The sequence below is a fragment of the Chelonoidis abingdonii genome, chromosome 16 (assembly GCF_003597395.2).
Source record: "Chelonoidis abingdonii isolate Lonesome George chromosome 16, CheloAbing_2.0, whole genome shotgun sequence".
NCBI classification, from domain to species: Eukaryota; Metazoa; Chordata; order Testudines; family Testudinidae; genus Chelonoidis; species Chelonoidis abingdonii.
In genome coordinates this window covers 5,289,795-5,299,975 of record NC_133784.1, presented here as the reverse complement: position 1 = coordinate 5,299,975, position 10,181 = coordinate 5,289,795, and the positions used below count along the sequence as shown (strand labels likewise).

At 55.0% G+C, this 10,181-nt stretch overlaps 1 long non-coding RNA gene across 1 annotated transcript; it reads left to right on the top strand.

The window, feature by feature from the left end:
- The first annotated feature begins 697 nt into the window (after positions 1-697).
- LOC116833932 (uncharacterized) lies at positions 698-9,916 on the top strand. Its single transcript, XR_004375824.2, has 3 exons — positions 698-900; positions 1,697-1,858; positions 9,758-9,916. It is a non-coding gene; the product is annotated as an uncharacterized LOC116833932 (long non-coding RNA).
- The last annotated feature ends 265 nt before the right edge of the window (positions 9,917-10,181 follow it).

The window sequence follows — 10,181 nt, the reverse complement described above, 5'->3', positions numbered from 1 at the left end:
ACTGGGGAGCAAGCCAGGGAATGAGCTACCTGGGGCTACTGCACCGCAGGGATGTGGGAGCAGAGCAGGGGGCAGGCTGGGATCTCATGGCCTGATGGGCCCATTGTGTGTGGCATACATGACTTACGCATCGCTAGTAACTAGCAGGAGGAGCCGTGCCCCCCAGCCCAGAGCCGCCCTGTGTGCTTTGCCCCGGGGCCAGCTGTGTGCTGTGGGTAGAGAATACAAGGTCATTCCCATGTATCACACCGGTGGGGGGGTGTTTGTGTGTGTGTTAAAGGCATCCCTTACCTGTGTGCGGAGGAGTGTTAATGAAAAGCAGCAGGAACGCCCGGGGCGCTCAGCTCTGCTCAGCCATGGACAAGCTGCCGTTGACGCTGAAACGCACCATTAACGCCGGGGTCCCTTTGTACAGGCTCGGCAGGCTGGAGCGGGAGGATGGAGAGCAGGAATCTCTCTTGACTGAGGGGCTTGTAGGCTTTGGATGGCGATGGCCCAAACCTTGCCCTAGCCCAGCCAGAAACCTGCCCCAGGCCCCGATTTCCCTGCCCTTCACTTGTCTTTCGGGAGGCATCCTCAGGAGCATGTGTGAAGTTGGGGGAAGTGGGTAGAGACTGTCACTTAACGTGACACTGGCCACCCACTGCTCCCTAGCATCCAGGCTGGGGGTGTGGTGTCCAGGTCTCCGTGCCTGAAGGCTCCTGTCCTGTGTGCAACTGCCCAGTTCTGGCATTCCCTTGGGGCAGTCGGAAAGCATCCCAGTGCCCTCGGGTCGGAAGAGCTGCCGTCTCCATCTCGCCAAGGCACAGCGATTCTCTCTGCGGGAAAGGCCATTGCACAAGGAGCCACACCACGGAATCGGAAGGACCTTGGAGCCCGGGAGCTTTCGTTGTCCTGAGGGTGAGTGGCGTTTTAGCTATCACCTGTTGCAAGGCACCACTGCCCTCTCCTGGTACCGTGTGAGGCACCACTGCCCTCTCCTGGTTAGCATGAGAGCTGCTCAACTCTGTGTCATAGGCCCTATGTTGGTAACTGCTAGTGGAGAGTCTTCTTTAGCTCAAGTGGCAAAAGGGGCCCATCTGTGCCCTGGGGATGACAATGCGTCTTTTATCTGTTTGGATTGTGAACCCTTCAGAGCAGAGACTCTCTCTGACTATGAGCGTGTACAGCACCTTCCGCACGGTTAGGGTCTCTAAGCAAGGAGATCTCAACCTTTTCCACACTGAGACGCCCTTCCCGTGTGCACAGCAGGTAGGGAACCCCTGCTTTAGGCACTGCGCTATGTGGGAAGAGGTGGGAAAGCTGGTCAGAAAACAGAATTTCTGTTCATTGGGAAATTCCAACATTTGGCTTTTGTTTTTGTTCCGAACGGGAATGAAAATGCTGAAATTTCTCTTGGCTTGGAGGTTCCAAAAAAATACAACCCTGAAACATTGACTCGTTTTGTTTCAATCAGGTAAAACCGTTTCATTGCAATAACGTCAAAGAACGATTTAAGCCCCAATAAACTATTAAAATTATGATTTTAATGTAGTACAAACTTCTAAATGAAATGAATCAAAGTTCTCAAGTCAAAATGAAACGTCTTTGCCTCATTGAAGCAAAAGGGGAAAGTTCAAATGATTCATTGCCACATTGTTTTTGGGAAAAATGTCGTTGAAATCAACATGTTCCTGCAGAATGTTTTGTTTGATAGATTCAAAGTGACTGTTGTGATCACCTAGTCTCACCAGCTACGGAACCTGCGCCATTGGACAGCCCTGAATTCATTCTTGCTTGAACCAGAGCAGAGTGTTTAGAAGAACATCCCATCTTGATATAAAAGCTGCCAGCGATGGAGAATCCACCACAACCCTTGGTAAGTTGTTCCAATTACTGTCACTTAAAAATGTTTGCCTTATTTCTGGTCTGAATTTGTCTAGCTTCAGCTTTCAGTGGATCGCGTTAGACCTGCGGTTCTCAAACTGTGGGACCCCCTTTGAATGGAGTCGCCAGGCTGGCTTAGACTTGCTGAGGCTCGGAACTGAAGCCCGAGCCCCACTCTCAGGGCCGACACCAAAGCCCAAGGGGTTCAGCTTTGGCCTCCCTGCCCAGAGCAGTGGGGCTCGGGCTTGCCTCCCTCCCTCCCCACGGCAGTGAGACTTGGGTGGGCTCAGGCTTTGGTCCCCCCATCCTGAGATCATGAAGTCATGTTTGTTGTCAGAAGGGGCTTGCGGTGCAATGAGATCCCTCTGCTAGCAGAAATTTCCTCTCCATGCAGGGACTTGAGTTGGTCACAGTGTCCACCTCTAAACCTTCTCTTGGATACATCAAATACATTGAGCTTCTTGGGTCTCTCACTATGAGGCAGTTTTCTCAGTTCTCAGAATGTTCCTGTAGCTCTTTTCTGAACCTTCTCCAGGTTGTCAACGTCTTTTCTTGACGTGTGGCCATCAGAGCAGGACACGGTGTCCAGTAATGGGTTCACTAATGCCGGATACGAGGGTAATGCCGCCTCTCTGTCGCTGCTTGATATTTTTCTGCTTTCCACATCCCAGGATCGCATTGTTTTCTTAGCTACAGGGTCACACTGGGAGCTCATGTTCAGCTGGTTTCTACCATGACCCCTAAGTCATTTTCACTGTCCTTGCATTCCAGGATGCAGTCCCCATCCTGTAACTGTGGCCTACAGTCTTTGTTCCTAGATGTCTGACCTTGCATTTGGCTGTGTTAAAACTCATGTTCAGATGAGACCATCTTACCCAGAGGTCCCGGCTGGTCTGTATAACAGTCTCGTCATTCTTTACCATTCCGCCAATTTTTGTGTCATCTTCAAATTTTACCGTTTTCTTCCAGGTGATTGATAAAGATAGTGAGTAACATTGGGAATAAGAACAGATCCCCACTAGGGTCCCCCTAACCCCTCCCCCCTATTGGATAATGATGCCGACTTACAATTTGGTTTTGAGAGCTATCAGTTACCCAGTTTTTAATCTGTTTAATGTGGGCTGCAAAGACTTTGCATAGTGCTAATGTCCTGCCACACTAAGAAAAATGCCTCCCTGGCGTCTGTGTCAACACCGTATTAGAACATATGTTGTTCAAATGAGGCCACCTCATCTGAGGCCCATGGCCTTTCTGTAACTCCTCCAGTCGTTCCATCCTCCTGAAACATTGAGATCTCCCCATTTACCTAAAAGGTGGCTTACAAAGTGGGGGCAGAGAGCTTTCTGCTCAGGTTGGCTGTCTGAATTTAGGGTGTGAGATGGTCCAGGTCAAAGGCACCTGCTGGGCATGCTGAATGGACCGGGCAGGCTGCACCAGCTGAGGGTACCTCTCCACTCCTCCTCATGGTGATCAGTGGAGCAGTCACAGTAGAACCCTGCAGTGTGGCAGGATCCACCCGCGGATGGCCAGACACGAGTGTGGACTCCCCCTCTGTGTGTGCTACCTGGGCGTTGCTGCCGCTGAGACACTCGGCTCTGTCAGAAGCTGATCGAAGAGGTGAGCTGATAGCAGGAGTCACGCTGAGCTGATTTTGGCTGGGAATTGGTAGGAACATGGGTGGTTTGGATGGCAGTCGCCTGGGCCCTGCTGGGAATCGCCTCTCAGTGGCTGAGCTGGTAGGAGCGGCACTGGGCTGCTCTCGGCTGGAAGGAGCTTTGGGGGGCTGCTCTCCATGGGGTGCCTCCTTGGCTGAGCCTGTAGGGAGCGTGCTAGGCTGGTCCCGGCTGCGAGTGACTCTAGTCAGCACTCCCCCTCCTGCGGATCTTGCCAGGTGATTTGCTGTAGGATCCTTCCTGAGCAGCAATCTCTGCCCAAGTGTTTCCGGTTTCCACTTGTGGCCCTTCACGCAGGCCCTGCCAGCGCTCTCTGGCCTGGAAGCATTTCTGCGTAGGCTGCTAGCGCCTTTCCTCTGCCGCTCTGTCCTGTGGTTCCCCTTTGCAGGGAAACGCTGCAGCTCTCAACCTGGCCCCAGCTTTCCCTCTTGTCCTGGCACTGAGGCGTGAGGGGCACATGGCTGAGGTGCAGAGGGGCTGCAGGGCAGGACTGAGGGGCATGCAAAAGAGCTGGGAGGGAGCCTAGGGCTGGAATAGTGGGCCAGGAGGCTGCAGGCTGGGACTGAGGGGGGATCAACTCAGCTGTTTGCTTGCAGAGCACCTACTTGTGCTCGGCCGGATCCTGCTCCCAGATACTGCCTGCGGCTCCCTTGGACTCTGTTGCATCTGGGGAAAGAATTGACCCCATTGCTGATGCTTTCAGCTCCTCACTTCCACGAGGATCAGATTCCCTGGCTGCTGGAAGCGCATAGCGCCTGCACGGCTAATGGCCTGCACTCCCCCAAGGAAGGTGCCTGCCACAGGACTGCTAGGAGGAGGAATCGGTGCCTGGCATTTGATGCAGCGCACAGCAGCTCCCGGATCCTGCTGGGGCTGAGTCAGGAGCACTGGGAAGGGAAACGATCCCCATCTTGGGACCCCCACCCCACACCTGCACGTCCTTGGGACAAACAGCTAGCTACAGAGCTCTCTTGTGGGATTCTGCTCCATGCCTACCTAATATTACTGATGCCACCGTGTGGAGACAGGCAGAACTGGCTGGGGAAAATCATCTACCTCTTTGCCAAGAGGTTGCTTTTAGCATTTACTTTGAAGATGCTTTTTCCAGAAGGTCACCCTAATATTAAGGGGCGGTAAAGTGGAACTTCTTGATGATGTTTTGCCTGAAGGGGAAAAGTCCCTGACCTAGGATCTTCACTTGGGGAGTTTCTTTGGGTGTTTCATGAACCCCTTAGAACACAATTTAAAATTGTGTGTGTGTCTGTCTGTCATTCACTCGGAGCCCAAATCGCTTGTACCATCTTCAAAGTGCTGTACAGACATTACTATACGTGCAGGGGAGTTTTCTTGCACGCATAAGCTCAGATCGCCATGTGTGTGCACCCACATGGGAGATTCCGCACATGGAGGAGACTGTTATAAACCTGTACGTGTCTACACTGCTGTGCGTACATGGGCGATTCCCTGTTTCTATGCATAGATGGTGTTTCTGATGATAGTCTCAGGTTGTGGAAGGCCTGGCTTCACACACACACAGGTCACACACCTCTGCATGGCAGCTGCCCGCTGAGCAGAGCAGGGAATCCCTTTTGGGATCTAAATCTTGGCCTGCCACATCACTACCTCAGCAATTGCTGCTTGGTACGGCAAACACCTGGGGAGGGTGGAATTGGCACTGGCAGGAGATGAACTAAGAGTCTAACAGAGAAACAGTGGCTCCACGGGACACCAGACTAACGCCTCTGGCTGCTGGACAGCAGCTGTGGGGTCTTGGACACACAATGATGGTTGTGAGGGCTCACGATGACCCAGGAACCCTGAGCGTGACACTGGAGATGCTGCAGTCTCCTAGCTTGTCCAATATAGGCTGGGCTGCCGTCTTTGTGGGGCAGTGGCTCCTCGCTCCACTGGCACGTGTGTCTAGGTGGCTCGCGGCAGGCGGATACATTACACGCTTTGTGAAGCGGTTGGAGCTGGGGTGTTTCACTCTTGCCACGGGGGCCAGAAGAGTCAGGCCCAGAGACGCCAGAACCCAAGGGTGGGTCGAAGTCGGTGAGACCCACACTGGTCTGCAGATGCCCGTAGAAAAGAGAAGCCAAGGGCACAAGGGACTCCTGGGCTCAAAGGCTCCAGGAGCCCTTGGCCTGCAGATTCCAGGAGCTGAGGGCAGAAGGAGGCACCAACCCAAGGGCACTGGGACCTGAGGGTTCTCAGGTGTCTCCTGCTCTGGGGTACAGCCCCTGGCATGGCTAGGCTCTCAGCACTACTGCAACACTAGTGTGAATATGACAGCATGTGCCCGGGGTTGGCCGTGCCAGGGGGATCACAATGGGGGGGTCTATTGGCACAGGAGTGTGTCGACACCCTGTGTCTGGGTGTGTGCGTGCCCGCTCAGCAGATGAGTGCCAGCTGTGCGCGCCTGTCAGGGCCAGGAGGCCTGAGGTTAGCCAGCCCGGTTGGATTAGCCTTGCTGTGTGTAGGTCTTAAAAAGGGAGGAAGCTCAGCAGGTAGGAGCTGGCTAGGGAGGAGAGCAGACTCGCTGGGTTGTGGCTGGTGAGCAGAGCTATGAGGAGTAGAGCTAACTCTTGGGGTGGGCCCTGGAACAATGGGGCAGGCACTGGGCCAGGGCTGGGGCTGGGGCAGTCGTTCCGGGGGCCAGGTGCTAGTCCGTTCTGGGACCGGTGGGGAAGTCAGTCCTGGGGCCAGGCACCGGGGGGAAGTCGGTCCTGGGGCCAGGTGCCAGTCGGTTCTGGGACTGGTGGGGCGGTGGGGAAAGTTGGTCCTGGGGCCAGGTGCCAGTCAGTTCTGGGACCGGTGGGGAAGGTCAGTCCTGGGGCCAGGCACCGGGGGGAAGTCGGTCCTGGGGCCAGGTGCCGGTCGGTTCTGGGACCGATGGGGCGGAGGGAAGTAGGTCCTGGGACCAGGTGCTGGTCGGTTCTGGGACTGGTGGGGTGGTGGGGGGAGTTGGTCCTGGGACCAGATGCCAGTTGGTTCTGGGACCGATGGGGCAGGGGGGAAAGTTGGTCCTGGCGCCAGGTGCCGGTCGGTTCTGGGACTGGTGGGGCGGGGGGAAAGTCAGTCCTGGGGCCAGGTGCCAGTCGGTTCTGGGACTGGTGGGGTGGGGGGGGAAGTCGGTCCTGGGGCCAGATGCTGGTCAGTTCTGGGGCCAGGAGGGAAGATGGTCCTGGGGCCAGGTGCTGGTTGGTTCTGGGGTCGGGGGGAAGTTGGTCCTGGGGCCAGGCACTGGGGGGAAGGGCAGTCCTGGGGCACTGTTCCACAAGAGGAACGGGGAGTGGGCGCAGCTGGGAGTCCCTTGGCAAAGGCTGCCATAGTCCGCTCGGTGGGTAGGCAGTGGAAGCTGCTGGGGAAAAGGGCCTCCCGGAGGAAGCAGTAGGAGGCCGTGCTCAGTGAGTGGAGTGGGGCAGAGCCCTGCAGAAGGCCCTGAAGCAGGAAGATGTGAGACAGGGAGAACCCCTGGGGAGCCCGGCCCAGCCGGGGCCAGTGGGACTGGTTTGTGGCTCTGCCTTTTTGGAAAACAAAACTCCCTGGAGATTCTAGGTGCGGCCCTGGGGCCTTCGTGGACTGGGGACCAACCAGGGCCATGCACCCAGCCCGGGAATCTGCCAGGCATCTTGACCCAGCGGCCTCGCCTGCTGGCCCTTCCTCTCTCAGGGGACAGTGCTGTGAGCTCTGGGCTTTGTGCTGCCCTTTCCCTGTCCCCGGGATGGGGCAGGACTGGTTCATCCCTCCCTGCAGCGTGAATGCAGCACACAGAGCCATACCTGCTCGCTGTAATGAGCTACCACGGATGCCAGGAGCCGTGAATGTGTGGCAGCCCCGGAAGTCAGTGCAGGCTGAATGCACCCGCCCAGCTCCCTGGGTGTTCACTTGGGTCGCTAGCCAGACTGACATCCGTGCTGCTGCCATGGTCTCATTGCTAGGTCAAAGCCAGCTCAGGTGTCTCTACCCGTGCTACAGTCACACCTCCTACTGCAGTGTAGACATCCCCCAAAAGGGGGTACTATGGCTTGGGATGGGGGAATCCTTGATCCCCAGTTGTGCCCATCCAGCCCACAGCAGTTTTGGCACATGGGGCGGCTTTGATCTCTGCATCCCTGCCCATGAGGAAAGGCCCCCTGAGCCACGAGATCAGGAACCAGTCGGACAGCAAGAGGTGACCCGATTCTGGACTCGAAGTACCTACATGGGGAGGAGAATGCTGATTGCCCAGGGCTCTTTAACCTGGCAGAGGCAGAACAGGATCCAGGGGGTGGAAGATGAAAGGCCAGACTAGAAATAAGGCCCATGTTTTTCACAGGGGTGGGGAATTAACCCTGGAACAGCCCATTCCTAGGGAATCGCTGGGTTGAGCTCTGATCTGTGCTACGCAGAAGGTCGGACTAGTGGCCGCAATGGTCTATCCTGGTCTTAATATCTATAAAACTGAAGTTCCCAGCGGGTGCAATGAGGTCTTGGAGAGCGGAATTTTGCCCTTAGGCTGCGGGGGCATCAGCCCCTCGACCTCCGTGACGCCCCTTTTATACCAGCTGAGAAGCCATGAAACGAGCTGCGCTCCAGAGGCTGAGTGTTTTGACTCTCCTGGTTCGCTATCGGCGGCCTGCAGAGGAGCAGCAATAACTGGACTCGGACCTTTGCGGGTTTTTTTCAGGCGGACAAAGAAATCCCCAGTGGGTTGGTTTCTTGCTTTAGAAAAAGGCCAAGTTGTGCGTCTCCTGATTCCAAGGGGTGCCTGCAGGGATTGTTAATTGTGTTACTGCAGCAACTAGGAGACCCAGACCCAGATCAGGGCCCCAGCGCACTAGGTGCTGCACAAACACAGGACAAAAAGAGCTCACAAATGTGAGATGAGGTATGACAGATGGATACAGACGGGGTTGGGGGGGAGTCCAAAGAAACAATGAGACAATAAACCGACCAGTTCTCCAGCCACCCATAGAGCCTTTCAGGGGAGATGAGACCAAACTTCCTAATGTATGCAGGGGGAAGCCCTTTAAGAAACAATCAAACCTCTCAAGCTTCCATAGATCTCCAAATGAGCATAAGTATTAGTCCCATTTCACAGATGGGGAAACTGAGGCACAGAGGGGGAAAGTGACTTGCCCTGGTCACCCAGCAGGGTTAGGAAAAGAACCCAGGTGTCCTGGTACCTATTTGTACCCCCTAAACCACACTGCTCTCATCTTCTCAGTGATAAACGGCAGGCAAGAAGTGGTGGCAGTTTTCTGTGCCTATTAGTGACAGTGGAAGCTGGACCCTCCATGCGGGATAAATGCAGCTCCTGCGTCATGCTGAGTGGTTGGGAGAGTGTGACTGCCTCTGGCTTATTCCCCACTGAAACTATTTTACAGCTGTGAGTGGCACTTCAACCTGCATGTCAAGAGTGGGGGCACCCAGAGCTGGCTGACTCCTGCTATCCTAGCCTGTTAGCTCGCTGCTGACCCTGACCCCGCACCGCCTGTCATAAATCTCCCCTGGTCAGTGCAGCCTGCTCTCATTTCTCCGCTGCTGGCTGCGTGTCTGCCCTGGGATCTGATCTATGCATGGGGGGGGTTGGGTTCCAATGCTGCTGCGCTGGCTGTGCGCTGGGGAGTCTGCCAAGACGCAATGAAGGGGTGGGCAGAGTTTCCCATTCTCTTATAGCAGGATCTGAACACGGGGCCTGATTCGGCTTCTGTTCAAGGCAAAGGAAGTTTGGCCATTGACTTCAACGAGGGCAGGCTTGGGAGAAGGGAGATGGGGTTTGTACCTCTTGGTTGATTTTGGTTTTTGGAGGAGGGAGGGGCTTATTTTACTTCAGAAAGCAGGGAAATCTAATCTTGTCTTCCCTGGCTTTGCTGGAGGTCTCCTAGGGTGACCCAGAGAGATGGTCTGGGGAGCTTTCTTGGCCCGTAACCAAAGAATCAGCCCTGCTGACTCTGAACAGAGAAAGCTTTTCTCCCAAGTGTGTCTCCTAACTTTGAGTGATAGGTTTTAGCACAAGCAAAGCTTTTGCTAAGAGTGTGGGTAAAAATCGCTTCCCCACTCAGCAGATCAGATTTCACTGTCAGTCCTGACAGTTCTTCAGTTGTCCATAGAATCTTCTGGATAACAGAGGATTAGACAAGACCTGGATTCCTAATGTGACAAGCAAGCGGCGTTGGGGAGGACCCACTTTAAAAATAACTTCACTGATGTAACCACGTGTTTGCTCTCTCTAGCCCGCCTGCGCCGCTCCAGCGATGGGAGAGGGAGCTGGAGTCCATTCTGCCCGGCTACAGCCTCGTGAGCACCGCACTGCTGGGCTGTGACAGGGAAAAAGAACTTGTCCAGATTAGACCAGGTGGAGATTTGCAGATCCAGCCATTGGAAATGGCCTTTACCGACTGGTAAACTGAGCAAATACTGTACGACCTGGGCTGGTGGCCAGCTGCTGTGTCAGTTTCACAGCAAAGTGACCGGGGGCATGTGCACTTTGTGAGGAAGTTAACCAAGGATCCTTTAACCCTTCACATTCCTGCTCCCAGAGCTTTTTAGGGCAGCCTCTTCCGAGAGGTCACTTTGGCTGGGAAGATGGTTTCGGGGAAGCGTTGGCCTAGGAGCTAAATTCCACATGATTTCTAGTCCTGTTTTAGCAGGAGATTC